The sequence below is a fragment of the Phoenix dactylifera genome, chromosome 8 (assembly GCF_051530095.1).
Source record: "Phoenix dactylifera cultivar Ajwa chromosome 8, Ajwa_hap1_PhDact_Kaust_v1.1, whole genome shotgun sequence".
Classification (NCBI taxonomy): domain Eukaryota; kingdom Viridiplantae; phylum Streptophyta; class Magnoliopsida; order Arecales; family Arecaceae; genus Phoenix; species Phoenix dactylifera.
The window spans coordinates 21,436,076-21,452,386 of record NC_143197.1 but is presented as its reverse complement, the minus strand read 5'-3'; the positions used below and the strand labels follow the sequence as shown (position 1 = coordinate 21,452,386).

General features: G+C 35.6%; 1 protein-coding gene across 29 annotated transcripts in view; it reads left to right on the top strand.

Annotated features, from left to right (window-relative positions):
* Window positions 1-9,215: 9,215 nt before the first annotated feature.
* Window positions 9,216-16,311, top strand: part of LOC103717301 (putative FBD-associated F-box protein At1g61330) — a 39,316-nt gene continuing 32,220 nt past the window's right edge. For 21 of the 29 annotated variants that reach the window (XR_015968118.2, XR_015968131.2, XR_016396222.1 and 18 more), the window contains exons 1-4: window positions 9,325-10,397; window positions 12,454-12,538; window positions 12,639-12,739; window positions 16,169-16,252. The gene's annotated coding sequence lies outside the window, so the exon portion shown is untranslated. The other 8 variants (XM_089924891.1, XM_088703047.2, XM_089924898.1 and 5 more) reach the window with 8 other exon arrangements.

Sequence of the window (16,311 nt, the reverse complement as noted above, 5' to 3'; positions counted from 1 at the left end):
CTACGAAATAACTATGCATGGATCAAAAACATATCAGTAAATATGATTCATTGAAGGCAAAAGTTTAGAGTTTACTTCAAAGAGCAATACATCAAAGGTTCCTCCATCTTCCTCCTAAGAAATCAGTCACCCATTTTAAAAATTAGTCCCCCTTTCATTTTCCCCTTTTCCTTTCTTTCTTTTTTCTTTTCGGAAACAGGGGAGGCCCTGTTTCCCTTTCTCTTTTTTTTTCTTTTGACAGAGGGCCCTCCTCTGTTTCTTCTTTTCTTCCGAATGAGGGATACCTCCTCCCAGCCGAGAGAGCCCTCCTTTTAAAATGCGATGAGTCCCTGATCTCCCGGAATACGTGGAGATGCCGAGTATCCCGGACGCGAGAAGCTCGGACGTGGATGGATCGCGATCTTTGCGGGATGCACGCGGACGCTAGGAGCTTCGCGGGTGGATCGTTGGAGATTCGAGAGGAGCTGGGATGCGTGGACTGCTGAGAACTGGGAGAACCTGGGACGCATACGCTGAGATCACGGACGCGGGATGTCTGGGAGAGGCTGGATCGCGGTGGATTTTTGCACGCGGACGGCCGGGACTTTGCTGGGATGCGGGATCTTCGAACGCGGACGGCTGCAGGATGTTGGGAGGTTGGGTAGCGAACGGATGAGCTTGAGATGGAGCTAGAACTCCGAAGAAGCTGGAACGGAAGCTGGTTCGGACGCGAAGGATCGCAGATGCTGAGATGCGTGGGAGAACTAGGATGTATGCTCTGACTTGCGGGAGAAGCGGAAGGAAGCTGAGATCTGGGACTCCTGCGGGATCTGGTGAAGGCTGAAAATCGTGGTGGATGCTGGAGCTGATCACACGCGCTGGGACACGGCGGAATCGCCACGGACGGCCGGATGTTGGACTCGGGACGCTGAATGCTTCGTGGACGCACGAGAGAAACACTTGATCGCAGGTTCCAAGAGCTGGGAGAAAGGCTGATCGCGGCATGATTTGATCACGGATCCTGAGATGCGGACGGGTCTTGAGAGGGCTGATGTGGCTCACGGATGCGGACGTGGAAATGCTCGAGATGCATTGTGGATGGCTGAATCTGGGCTCTGTTCTGCAGTTAGGAAGATGCATTCTTTTAAGATGAATTTATATAAAATAATGATAAAAATTATAATAAGTGCTAAGGATAAAATATTTAATCATGCAAATGTTAACACCTATTATTTATCATTATTTTGCTAGCATTAGGCTAAGTTAATGGGTATTTAGATCGCACTTTTGTGCTCTCATCAACAAGGTATAAGTGTGGTATTCTGGCTTCACCACAGGATATAAGTATGGTATTCTGGCCCACTCCGCAGGGTATACGTGCGGTTCTGTTTCTGGCCTAGCCACAGGGTATAGGTGCGGTCGTAGTTAAAGGCTGTTGAGTTGAATGAGATTTGTTTTGAATCGAATTTATGATTATGTATATGGATATTTGAAAGATACGGATTTCAATGGATTGGTGTTTGAAAAAGAATTGATTATGTTATTTTGCTGATTCATCGTAATTTGTATTCATATTTTATGTTATTATATGAATTGATTAGTTAAGGTGTTTATTACTTACTAGGCTGTCTAACTCATTATACAATTTCTTGTTGTTTTACAGATTTCGAGAACTAACCTATTGGGGTTTCAAAATGGAAGAGCGATTAGAAGAACTGAAGCACAAGGTATCTTAGATTAGGATTTATTTAAATTGATGTTTTATCTTAGACTATTGTTTGAAGTGTGAGACATTGCAAGGTTTTGTTAGTTAAAGAAATAAGCTTTTGCATGTTAGTAGTTTATTGTTCCGTTGCATATTTAAGAACTGTGAGACTTTATAATTTGTGTCAGTCAATGGAATAAGATTGCATTTATTTCAGCTGAATTATTTTAGTTACATATTTGAGATATTTGGTTAAGATGCCTTGCATGCTCGTGGGGAGAGTTTCCTACGGGTGTGCAGTGGTTGGCGCGGACCTCCAGCTCGCGATCTCGGGCCGGGGGCATGACAGAAAACCTCTATAAATCTTCCATCTCTTAGCAATCAACCCACCACCGAACACCTTCTCTTCCTCTCCTCCCCTTCTTCTCTTCTCGTCCTTCTCCTCCTTCTTCGGTGGCCGGCATGCCACCCCGGCCGAGCGCCATCCGAGCGTTCTTCTCCGTGAGTTGATCCTCTGTTCTGAGATCTGTTTAAGCCCCGCCGCCTCTAGCTCGCCGATTAAGCCACCCACGGCCGAGATCTCCCCCTCCGCCACTCGCCGGTGAGTCTTCCTCCTCTTTGTCTTCATTCTATTGTCAAATAACTTGATTTCTTCCTCTGTTTGGCCCCAAACTGAGACCACTTTTGGTCTCTTCTTCATGTCAACCGTCGCAGTGATCAGCTGGCCGTCGATCGGAGGATGGCCTCTGCCACCCAGGTTGGCCATCCCCCTGGCACCCTCTTTGCTACTCTTCTGTTCCTAGATAACCCGAGCATTCCTCCCTTTGTTTTGGCCCCAAACCGAGATCTCTCTCGGTTTTCTTTCGACACTGGCTGCCATAGCAGCTGCCTGGCCACCACTGCGGCCGGCTGGCCGTCGATCGGGCGATGGCCTCCGGCCACCCAGGCCGGCCACCCCCGCCGGCTCGCGGTCGACAGCCTCCGTCCACCCAGGCCGGCCACCCCCGCCAGCTCGTTCCTCTTCGCCCCGTTTAATTCCTCCCTGTTCGTGGGAGTTTCAGGAAGAGGAGGCCTACTTTGACGCCGAACTAGGCCAAGCTTGCCCCAGTTCATTGTGGGACCAACATGGGGCCAGTTCAGTCGTGTTGGGCTAGTTGGGCCGTACACATTGTGGTCCCAACTGGGGGCCATTTTCATCTTGTCGGGCCTTATTTGGGTTGTACCGCATTCTAGGCCCAACTTGGGCCCAAATCAGCTATGTTGGGCCCTATTGGGGCCGCACCAATGGTGGGCCAAATATGGGCCCACTTCACCCATTTTGGGCCATTATGGGCCTAACTTGGGCCAGTTTAGCTGCAATGGGTCCCATTGGGCCGAACCCATTTTGAGGCCAACTTGGGCCCAATCTAGCCACTTTGGGCCCTAATGGGCCATGCCCTTTTGTGGGCCAATCGGGCCCTACTGGGTTGTGCTCATTATGGGCCGACTTTGGGCCTTGTTGGGTGTGTCCAATAATAATTTTAGATTTTTGCTTACTCTGAAAATAACAAAGAAATTAACTATATTTTAATAGGTGAACTCGATCTGTTTACCTGAAGTAAGATTTAAAGCGAAATGAGGTAAGTAACTTAATACTTCAAAGTGTATTTTTCAAAGTATTTTGGCAACGTAATTATTAGTGGATTTATATTTTAAAATATATTTTATATTTAGTAAAATGGGTCAAGCATGTTAAATATTATTTGAAAATTTTGTCATATGCTCTAAAATCTGTAAAATTTGACTGGGCAACTTATAATTTTTTTTATATGTATGTTTTCTCAGCATGGTTATGATCTGTTCTAGCCCCGCTAATGGAGATTATTCATTGGACCTGTCAACCTATAATCTGTGAGGAACCGGTTTCAACATCGTTGCCACCGGTGATTAGAATAGTAGTTTTTGGACATCGTTGCCACCAGTAATTAAAATAGTGGTTTTTGGACACCGTTACCACTGGTGGTTAACAATAGTGATTATTGGCACTTTGTGTGACCTATGCCACTGGGTTACGTGGCCATAGCCTATTTATGTTGGAATTCTGGTATCAGAGTTTTTATGAAAATGCTTAGTAAATTTCAAAAGAAAATATGTTACTTATGACCGAGTCATTATTTTGTGCTCTGATTAAATATCTGGCATGTTTTGACCCCACTCTGGGATATTATGTTGTTTACTGGGCTAATGTAGCTTATTATTATATTTTCTTTGTTTTTCAGATCCGAAAGCATGATTGCTTGGGACTTGGGATGTGCGCTAGTTCTTTTGAAGATACTTTCGGTCATTAAAGTTTTAGTCAGTCTAGTTAGAATATTTTATTTTAGTCATGATTAGTTGTGAGTATATGTTAACTTATGTCACTTTGGAACTATTGTAAGAACCATTTTGATGAGTTTTGATTAAATAAATTTTTAAAAATTATTATTGCTTTGATATGATCTGTAGCCTTGCATGCTTGTATGGTTCGTTATATAGGTATGCGGCGTTTGTTTCGCTCCGAATTCGAGCAGATCAAATCTGGATCAGATCTAAGTTAGATCTCTGCATTTGTCATTCTCTGTACTTAATTTGTTTGCAATGAGTGAAATTTACAGAAAGCAAATTATGCAAAACCAAACAAATAATAGTGCATAAGCATAAAGAATTGATGCCATTACAAATTAGCCTAGTAATGATAGGCTCAATCCTGTTAGCTACAAGAAAAAACTTTTATTCAAGTGTGTAATACTTTTTTTTTTTAGTAGAAAAGAATTACATCTATACTAATTTTTTTTATTCAGCAGTAATATCTTCTGAATTTGTTAGACTACATTTACTATTATTTTTTCTAAACATGCTACTAGAAAAAGCATGCATGGGCCTAGATAAAGAATATAGTTTTGATAATAACATATGACAAAGTTTAATAGCTGCAAAGGACTCATCATAAATTCATCTTCTTTCAATGATAAAATTATACTCTATTTTGCCCTTATTAGTTTGCATTCTTAAAGGAACAGTGTTCATATTTAATGTAACCAACCTAAGCCTTAATGTATAACTCATACCATTTGACTATACACAAAAGATAGTCTCTTCCATTCCTCTTCTCCTCAAACACAAAAAGAGATTAGAGGAATAAAGAATTAAACCCTTAAGCACCCCTGTAGGTCCTAACAATGTATTCGGTTTAGGTCAGGTTGTGTTAAAATTTAATAAACCTAGACCCAATCCGAAAAGTAGAATAGGTCCAATTTTAGAATTCGACCTAGCCCACGGGTCCTTTAAATTAGATCGGATTGGATCTAAGTGGGTTGGGTCGGGTCCTGGGTCCAACCGACCAATTTGCAGCCTTAGGTCTACCACTAGATCTAAATCTAACATTGGCTATTGCATAAGACAGTTTGATATAGAGATTTTTTTACATAAATCCTGCCTGAAGTACTTATTTAATTGTTTGTGAGTGATCCGAGGAATTTTTTTATAATATTCTTCATATTTTTTATTTTATGTGCACGAAGTTATGAGGTTATTAGCATATAATTAGCATGTGGGCTCTCAATTTTTATTATTTTTAAAATATAATATAGTAATATAATAATTTATAATAAATAAAAATATTTAGTATTCAGATTTTGTTGTATATTAAATAATGAATTTTAATAATTACTAATGTGAATGATGCCATTAGTGTTAGTTTTACATTTTTTATTCGCTTATATTCTCTAGATAAACTCCCACCATTAATGCTGGCCCAGTACGATGTGCAAAATATTTTTTTTAACCATTTTTAAAATATAATATAATATTTATAATTATAATGAATAAAAGATTTTAATATCTATATTTTTAATGCATATTAAATAATAAATTTGAATACTAATATCCACATGTCAACAAAAAACTGTACACAAATTGAATGATTCTAAGTAACAAATTTTAGTGATGGTCTTGCAAGTCCTCTATCATTAATACCGGCATCATTATTACCGACGCTTATATAAAATCTTTACACAAGAGTTTCCATATAGAAACTCTTATCATTAATATTGACATCACATAATACGTAAGGTGTGGTCTTTTCCTTATGTTCTCCAATTATACTAAAATACAATGTAGAAAATTATAATAATATAACTTTAATGATGGTTGAGTGCATTAACATTGATGTCATTAATATATATTGGATATTAAAAAAATTAATTTTAATGATGGTATAGTGCCTTGATATGGCATTAATATTGAAATGCAATATAATAGTATAACAAATTATAATTAATAAATGTTTTAATAGCTAAATTTTTATTATACATTAAAAAATAAACTCTAATAATGGTACCGATTTCATTAATATCCGTTACATATTAATTAATGAACGCCAATGAAGATGGAGAAAATTAATATTGGCATTATTAATACTGGTACGACAAATGGAGAACTCTACACAAACCTTCATTTTAGATATTTCAAATGATGAATTTTAATGACGAGCATATTATTACATGTACAATTAGTATATGTTGCATATCAGAAAATGAATTTTAATAATAGTAGAGCATATTAATATTGTCGTCCCTAATATCAGTTTCCGTATGACAAATGAAGAACTATGCATAAATATTTATTTTAGATATTTTTTTAATTGTATTAAAATGCAATATAACAATGTAACAACTTACAACAAATAGTTATTTCAATAGCTAAATTTTTGTTAAGCAATAAACTTTAATGCTAGATGAGCACATTAGTACTAATATTATTAATATCTATTACATATTAAGTAATGAACTTTAATGATGGTAGTGCACATTAATATTAGTATTATTAATACGGGCTTCCATATAATATATGAAGAACAATATTATATATATATAATAGCTATAAAATTTTATTTTTGAGGAGTGCACTTTCAAATATTTCTTTTCTCAGCAGTGCCCTTGCTGTTTGCTATTATTAGCCATTAGCCTAACTTGTGATTGGTGTCATTTGATCTTACTTAAAGTTAACCTTTGAATCTTCGATGAAAATTGGCAAAACTACTTTCCAGACCATCACAGGTGACCAATTAATGCTCAACAATATTCACATCATTTGATCAAAAAAAGCCAGTTTAGATACCTTCAATGACTAGTTGACTGTAAAATCATTGGTGTAAAGAAAAATTATTTAAAAACATGTTTATGTAAAGTACAAAATATCAGGATCATAAATATAAAATAAGCAATCTTAACAGGTATGTATGTAAAAAAAAAGAGAGGAACATTCCGTTTTTGAAACAAGTGCATATGCCTCAGCAAAAAGTTGGAACATTTTTATCTAATGGACTAGAACTATTATTTCAACCATAATCTACTATGTTAACAACCGATTCCCTGTATTTATATGCAGGATTTGGAACAAATTTATAAGAAAAGAAGAAATCCAAACTTATACACAGGATTTGATATCAAGAGAGCCACCCACTATTTCTAGGAGCAGAGATTAGGTTGAGGCCTTGAGGGAAATGCTTTCACTGACAACCCATTATTCTCAAGGAGAATGACAGTCTGCATGGCTTAATGAACCACCTAAGAAGCTTGCACAAAAAGTGAGTTCCTTGCATACAAAGTGAAGAGGACATGATTAAACTGATTCATTTCTCTACCATCTTATGTTACTACTATAATGAGAACTCTCAACCTCCTACGCAAGCTTGCATTATCATTGGAAGAAAAAAATCTTTTGCTATAATTTCTTTCACGAAACGAAGCCACAACATAATTTCTATATAAAATTCTATATCATTGTGTGCAATAGGAAGTCACCCCAAGGCCCTTCACACTATCCATCCATGCAGCAAAGTGCTAGGCCACAAGCCAACTGAAAAAGTTATAGCCTTCGGAAACTTGTTCCCATGGCTATCCGTGGTCCAAGCTTACTCATCCTTAGCCTTAAGAAGCAAAGGAGTATTAAGGCAATTTAAGTGGTCAAGTCAGGATTAGAAGAGTCTCTCAATTTAGGCATACGTCACTTCCCATCAATGATAAACTAGTCGATTTTGGTATTAATATCCATACTACTGATATTTATGAGCATTATCCCTGAGGCGAAAGGATGGGAGCTAACCCCTTATATGTCTTAAACCTATTTGCAGGCAACACTAAATATTATGAGCTAAATGTCCAAGGATTCATGCTTTTGTTAAAGCACTCAGAACAACTTTGGAATCCACAGAAAACTTGTTAGCCTTAGGATCACTCTCACTGAAAAGCTCATCTTTCACTTTAAATAACCTAAGAATGACATAGTGGATACCAAAATTGTAGCCACTCTTCCCTGAATATATGTGTGCAATCATACCTATCTGGTCAAGTATGGAGTCAAGAACCAGGGTCAAAGACAAGAATGACTGGGGATAGTATCCAATATTAAGAAATGAGTTGGCCAAAGTCACCCTTCCAGTAAAGGATTGGTTATTACACTTCTACTAGGAACTTCTTGTGGGCCTTACTAACTTACAATTGCCATGCTCTCTAATAATGCATGCAACTACCTGTGAAGTAACAGGAAACTAAGGCTGTGGGATAGAACTGAGTTCTAGCGTGCATCCAATTGGATACTTAATAATAGAATACTTGGTTACATGGACCTTTGCTTGGTGATATAATTCTCAAAAATAGCTTGGATCTCACCACAATTCTCAATGAGGTATTGGCAATAGCCAAAACACTGGCATACGATTGATGGCGCTATAGTCATTATCACTCAAATTTGAAAACCTATAATAGCACTATTGGTCGACAAAATGTGAGATCAAAGAATGAAAAGAGGTGACAATGGCTTACCCCGTCTAATTCCCTGGCAAGTCACATTTCTCCATTGATAAGGACCAAACAAGTTTGTAACCTACAAACTTTACTTTAGATATTAGATGACTCAGAAGATCAAACGTACCGGTCTAGGATCCAAAATAAATACTAATTAAATCAAGCAATAGTAGTGGAAGAAAAAAAATTGAGGAGAGAAAAAAAAAATTATTTAAAAGAAAATAAAGATTAAAATAATGAGTTTGGCTCGCACTATTAAAGATACTCCACCTCACCAAAAAGGATCCTCTCCTCTACTTTCCTCGTGCAGCTCTCTCCCACTCTTGAATATATTTTTTTTCCATTATGGGACAAAAAAATCAACATATCTTATTGAAAGACAAAAATATTACAGTCTCCTACTTTTACTTAAAAACAAACTTAACTTAATTATATCAAGCCTAACGCTAAGCGTAAATTCTAAAATTATTAGAACTAATGGCCAACTAAATAAGAATTCTAATAAAACTAGAACTTAGACAATGAATGTCAGACTATGCATGGGCTTTAAGCTATTGGACTTTTAATGCTCTCTCATGATATGGAGAAACTGCTTAGATATTGGACATTGTAGCACCTTTACAATGTTATGGCCTTTAAATTTGCAACAATTCTTATGTTGGAGAGGCTGTATCAATATTGGTCGTCAAATCAGCCATGAATCAGTCTCTTGTTCTTAACTCAATGGTAACTCTTGTTTCAGAAGTATTCGTCCATCCTAGCCATATTTTCCACGAGGATCGGCTTAATATATATGAACTTTGTGTAAAGGTGATTGTGCAATACATTGTTGTCGATGATTGTGTTATATTATTTTTAATTATTTTCGCTTACCAGAGTGACAGGCGCTCGTATCCCCCGTTATTTACGAACAAAAAAAAAAAAAAAAAAAAAAAAAAAACTAACCGTAGTTTATGGCGGTGGAGCCTCTCATTTTCCCTCCACTCTTCCCCCTCCTCCTCGCTCCCTCTTCCTCTCTTCTCTCCCCCTGGAGGCGTCGCGGTTTAGGTGCTTGCGACTAATGGTGGCCAAGATTATAGAGATCTTGGCGGAGGTAGGTGGCTCGATGGTGTTCGTGATAGAGCCCCAGGTGATGGAGACTGGTGGATTCAAGGGAGATGGTTGCCGTGGCTTGATGGCCCAGGCAGTGTTGGCTGAGGTCCTGCAGGCCCAACCGGTGGCAGCCCCAGGAGGCAGTGGTTGTGGCTTGGTGGCTACGATCGGTGGCCTAAGGCCCTAGGGCAATGGAGCCGTGGCCGCAAGCTGGTGGACCAAGTGGTTCTGGTTGTGTGCTGGCTAGTTTTGATGGGGCGGTGGCCGGCGATGTCGCGTGGTAGCTCATGGTGGTGAGTGGTGGCTGTGCTGACGTTGCCATGGAGAGCGACGAGGAGTGGCGGTATGCAGGGAAAATGCTCGATGAAATACTTGAGAGAGATGGGAGAATAATTGTCATCCACCAAGAGCAGACACAAAATGGAGGCTGCGAAAGTGAAGCAAGGCAAGGAGCTAGGTGGTGTTGATTTGAGAGTGGCGATCTGACGCCACAGGGCATGGAGAGGACGATAGTGGCAGCACAATGGAGTTGGAAGAGGCTATAAGGGAGATACCGTGGAGGAGCATTGAGTAGCAATAGCATCGCATTGTGTCTAGATGGGGCCACGCTTGCTTCGGCAAAGGGAAGTAGCCCTTGGGCGCTTTAGCGCCTGGGAGACATGATGGTGTGACAATAGGCTTTGATTTGGCAAGGTAGAAAGATATGATGAGGAAGCTCCACCAATTATTTGCTAAAACACTCAAGGGGCGTTTGGTATGGGATGATGACCCCAAGATCAAGGATGATGCAAGTAGAGGTGACAAGATTACTTCATTTGGTTGTACCGTAGTAATCCCACATCTTAGTGATCTCAAATTAAAATCACCGTCCAATCTGGTGACCATAAACCCATCCTTGAATTTCCAAGATCACTCAAAGGTAGTGATCTTGAGCTCAAATTTGGGGAGAAAAATATTCTTCAGTTCAGCAAGAAAAATTAGTATATCAATATACCATTAATATATTATATTGATATTACATATATAGTATTGATGATATATATTATATTATTAATATATTATTAATTATATTATTATCACATTATTATTCAATTAGATTTTTGTTATTATGATAAAAATTTATTATTGTACTTTATATTTATACTATGAAATTGTTTAATATATTACTTCTATTTGCCTTATTTTATGTTACTTCTATTTGCCTTATTTTATAATATAAAAAATAAAGATATAAAAAATATTTGTTTCATAATAATAATTAATATATTTTGATAGGATTAATAATTTTGTTGTCAAAATTATTACTGGTCTGTCTAAGCAATTCATGTATGTTTTCCTATGATTTATGTGAGACTTTTGTTTGGTAGTTGCAAAATATATGAAATATATCAAGCATAGTGTCGGTATTATACGGGCAGTGATCTAGGATTCTTATGGCATGCCTAATAGGTTATTCGTGGATAACCAGAAATTTCTAATCACTAGAACATAGCATTACCAAAAATGGTGATCTTAGATCATTGGGGATCAGTTTACCCTAGGTTGAGGATCACCGGTGATTTAAGTTTACCGTAGTGATCTCTATTTGGATCAGTGAATGCTACCTCAAGAGAGTTTGTCTGTTTAGTGTTGATTGGCTAGAGTTTGCTTTGCCTTAGGGTTGGGTTTTTTTCTTTTTGCTTGGGCTGTTGAATCGGGATACGTGTATAGTTAAGATTGGTCACCTCCCCTACCTACTTTCTCCTTTCTTTCTTCTCTTTCTTTTTTGTTTTCTCTTTTCCCTTCTTTTGTTTTCTTCTTGTTACCCTTTTGTATTTATTCAATTCTAATGAAATATGTGGTAGTCTTTGCCACCCTTTTGCTCAAATTTTTTTTATTTTGAAACAAATTTAAAAGATTTATTATTTAAAACATTTATCGCTTCAATTTTCTAGAACATTTTAAATTTTATATCTTAACCATAGTCAAGACTTTAAATGAAAATTTGTGATTTTATTTTCTTAGGACATGTGGCTAGTATAAAAAGAAAATGGGTGCCAAGTGGCATCAAATAATAAATACTATTAATATTTAGTAACTATAATTTAACTAAGACATGCCTTTTACCTATTTCATTACTTAAACTTTCAAATTGGGTATTTGCAGCCTTGCAGGATGCCTTCTTTCTTTTTTTGCTTAATCTTGAAGTATCTTCGCAGTTAAGTCAAGCAAACATTCAAACTTTTCCAAATGTCATCTTTCCTATTTGCTGTCTCTTCCCATTATAGCTCTTCAAAGAAATAAAATTGATAAATATTATGGCGCAAATCGCTATTCAAATGAACATTTTAAATCACCTTAGGAAAATATTAAATGAGAGATACATAAGGAAGTGTAAGAATCGAAAACAACAATTAATATGGATTTATGATCACGAGTCACTTACAATGTATAATCTTAGTCTAACAACCATTATTTTATTAAAAAATAAGAAAACAATTCTATATAGTGATAATATTTCACTAACTATTCATGGCATATTCAATAAACATCTATATATTACAAATTAATGATTTATTCATTGTTTATAGTGATTGTGTTAAGCTACTATTTGTTATCCTAGCCTTAGTTACGGTTATTTCTAAATATATAAATTATTATTTTAGGTTATCTACTTAATTTAAAATTATTTGAATTTTCAACACTTTAAATTTTAAAATTTGTCTTAGTCTAGATTTTTCCAAAGGTGAACTTGTTAATGTATTCCTCGACACATGGCTTAGCGTAATAAAAAATGGGTGCCATGTGGCATCTAACAATAAATGTTAGTCAGTTTTGGTAATTAAAAGCTAACAGCAAAAGTTTGTCCTTCAGCTCCTTCAGCATCGGTCTTCCAATTTTGGGTATTCATCGTAGAGTGCCACTCCTATCCTGGATGTTGAAGCATCCCTGCGATTAGGTTAAGTATACTTCTTTTCTTTCCCAAATGTTATCATATCTATTTTATTTCTTTACCCTTCTCTATCTCTAACCTTCCTTACGGATTTCATTATTTTTAGTAAGGCTTCTATTGAAAATTTGGAGGGTCTCGAATAGCATGGAAGGTTTCCTAGTTGTTGCCGAGAGTTGAATAAGTTTCCATTAAACACACCTACTACAGGTATTTTATCTATTTCTCGAATTTTTATCATTATACATATAGGTATTTTTCCTCTTTCTGCTTTTGGATTATTGTTCTTGTCTTGATTTAACAACCACATCTAATAGAGTCAATGAGGCAGCTATGTAGATCTATACTGTGAATCTTTCTTAAATCATCAAATTGATAATAAATTTTCTAAAGATATTCATGCCGTATGAAACACTTGCAAAGTATAAATAAAAGAAACCATATCTTGTTTGTGGTTATCGTCATATACTATTTTTTTATTTTCTTCCATCTATCATATTTTTAAAATAAAAATTACTTTTAGGTATTATTAGTTCAGAATTATTTGAAATTATTAGTGCTTTCCGGAATTTTAATTCTTTGTCCCTAGACAAGTTCTCCACAATTGTCAAGAAAGAAACTGTATTTCCTAACATATGTGGCCTAATCGAATAGGAAATACATATCAAGTAGCATCAAACATCAAACAATAAATGGTCTTTAGTTTTAGTAAAGTGAACCGCAAAATTTGTGCTTTGGCATCTTCATTTGAAAATTTCTAATTTAGGCATTCAATACAGGTGCCACTTTTCTCTTTTTCTTATAAATCATAATACCTATGCGACTATGTTAAGCTTATGTTTAATGCCTTTAAAATACATCCATGTATCCATTATATTTCTTATTACTTTGTTGCGTGAATTTTGTTATAGATATAGAAATTATCAACTTTGTAAAAGAGGACAATGCAAAGATAGATATAGGTTGCGATAGTAGAGGAAGAGATGATCATGGTGAAAAATTCGAACAATAACAAAGATACAACAATATTTTCTTCCTTACATGGTATTTTAGCTTATATTTTCTCTTTTTTGCCCATATTTTGTCGAAAATTTTAAAAGGTTTTTTCTAATAAAACATTTTTATGTGCAACTATATAATTAAAATGCTATATAATCAACAAGAAACTGGGATTATCTTAAAACAACACTAAAAATTAATAGAAAAAATATATTCAAATAAAGGTGAAAGGGAAAAAATGGTTTCTTCCCTTTTTGTATTTTGTTTTTTAGAATATCTTTTTATTTTCTATAGTACTAATTTCCAGAAATCGAGCCTTTTTGTGTGTGCGTGTGTGTGTGTTTTCTCCTTTTTTTTGGGGTGTGGGGGGATGCTAGCAAGGGCCATTGCACCTCTAGGCTCTCTAATCCTTCCTACTTAGGCCCCTTACAAATTAGGCATGGCCCCCTTTCAATAGAGTCCATGGCCTCTAGGTACGGTTAGACCAACGGGGGATCTCTCATATCCTGACTATATTACAACAATGTACGGTTAGACCTCATCAACAGATAATAGTGGACTTCTTCTTCTTTATATGTTTGCATTGGTGTGTGTGGTTATTTAGGTGAAAAGGAAACCATCTCCTTTTGGGATGTAATTTTTAATGTCATATTTAATATGAAAATTAAGATTCTTATCAAATGAGAAATTCAAATGGCCATATCATTTAAGCCAAATCCAAATATGATCACCAGCCTTTTATCATCTTACAACCAACGATATCACAGCCTTCCCTCTTCTCTTTCCTCTTCGGTGCAATTCTATATTCAACTTAATAAGAGTCAGATCAATACTTCGGTTCTTTCTTTTCCTTTTCTTTCTAATGCCATAGTTGTTCCATAGAGTGAAACATGACATGGTAACTTGTCGGATTTCTATTTGTTAGAATAGTAAACAAATTTTCATAAAAAATATATTATTCCATTGTCATAAGTATTTTTATTTTCTTTTCACTATCATGAATTTAGGAATAAACTGATTTAAAAATTTTAAAATTTATTTATAATAATTGATTGTATTAAAAGTGTAATCATTTAAAAATATTTTAGAGTATCGTTACTATATATTTATGGAGATATTGTTACAATGATGCTATTTTGTCGTCCCCTTTTTGAATTTGGCCACCTCAAAGATGTAATTCTGATTCTATCCCGGCTAATTCCATGCGCTTTATAAAGGTTCATGAATAAATTTCTAATAGGTTACTTGTGGATAACCAGAAATTTCCAACCACTAGAACATAGCATTACCAAAAATGGTGATCTTAGATCATTGGGGATCAGTTTACCTTAGGATGATGATCACCGGTGATTTAACATTACCGTAGTGATCTCTATTTGGATCAGTGAATGCTGCTTCAAGAGAGTTTGTCTGTTTGGTGTTGATTGGCTGGAGTTTGCTTTGCCTTAGGGTTGGGTTTTTTTCTTTTTGTTTGGGCTGTTGAATCGGGATACGTGTATAGTTAAGATTGGTCACCTCCCCTACCTACTTTCTCGTTTCTTTCTTCTCTTTCTTTTCTGTTTTCTCTCTTCCCTTCTTTTGTTTTCTTCTTGTTACCCTTTTGTATTTATTCAATTCTAATGAAATATGTGGCAGTCTTTGCCACCCTTTTGCTCAATTTTTTTTTATTTTGAAACAAATTTAAAAGATTTATTATTTAAAACATTTATCACTTAAATTTTCTAGAACTTCTTAAATTTTAAATCTTAACCATAGTCAAGACTTTGAAATGAAAAATTGTGATTTTATTTTCTTAGGACATGAGGCTAGTATAAAAAGAAAATGGGTGCCAAGTGGCATCAAATAATAAATTCTATTAATATTTAGTAACTATAATTTAACTAAGACATGCCTTTTACCTATTTCATTACTTAAATTTTCAATTTGGGTATTTAATGCAGGATGCCTTCTTTCTTTTTTTGCTTAATCTTGAAGTATCTTCGCAGTTAAGTCAAGCAAACATTCAAACTTTTCCGCATGTCATCTTTCCTATTCGCTGTCTCTTCCCATTATAGCTCTTCAAAGAAATAAAATTGATAAACATTATGGCGCAAATCGCTATTCAAATGAACATTTTAAATCACCTTAGGAAAATATTAAATGGGAGATATATAAGGAAGTGTAAGAGTTGAAAACAACATTTAATATCGATTTATGATCACAAGTCACTTACAGTGTATAATCTTAGTCTAACAACCATTATTTTATTAGAAAATAAGAAAACAATTCTATGTAGTGATAATATTTCACTAACTATTCATGGCATATTCAATAAACATCTATATATTACAAATTAATGATTTATTCATTGTTTATAGTGATTGTGGGAAGCTACTATTTGTTATTCTAGCCTTAGTTACGGTTATTTCTAAATATATAAATTATTATTTTAGGTTATCTGCTTAATTTAAAATTATTTGAATTTTCGACACTTTAAATTTTAAAATTTGTCTTAGTCTAGATTTTTCCAAAGGTGAACTTGTTAATGTATTCCTCGATACATGGCTTAGCGTAATAAAAAATGGGTGCCATGTGGCATCTAACAATAAATGTTAGTCAGTTTTGGTAATTAAAAGCTAACCGTAAAAGTTTGTCCTTCAGCTCCTTCAGCATCAGTATTCCAGTTCTGGGTATTCATCGTAGAGTGCCACTCCATCCTTGATGTTGAAGCATCCCTGCGATTAGGTTAAGTATACTTCTTTTCTTTCCCAAATGTTATCATATCTGTTTTATTTCTTTACCCT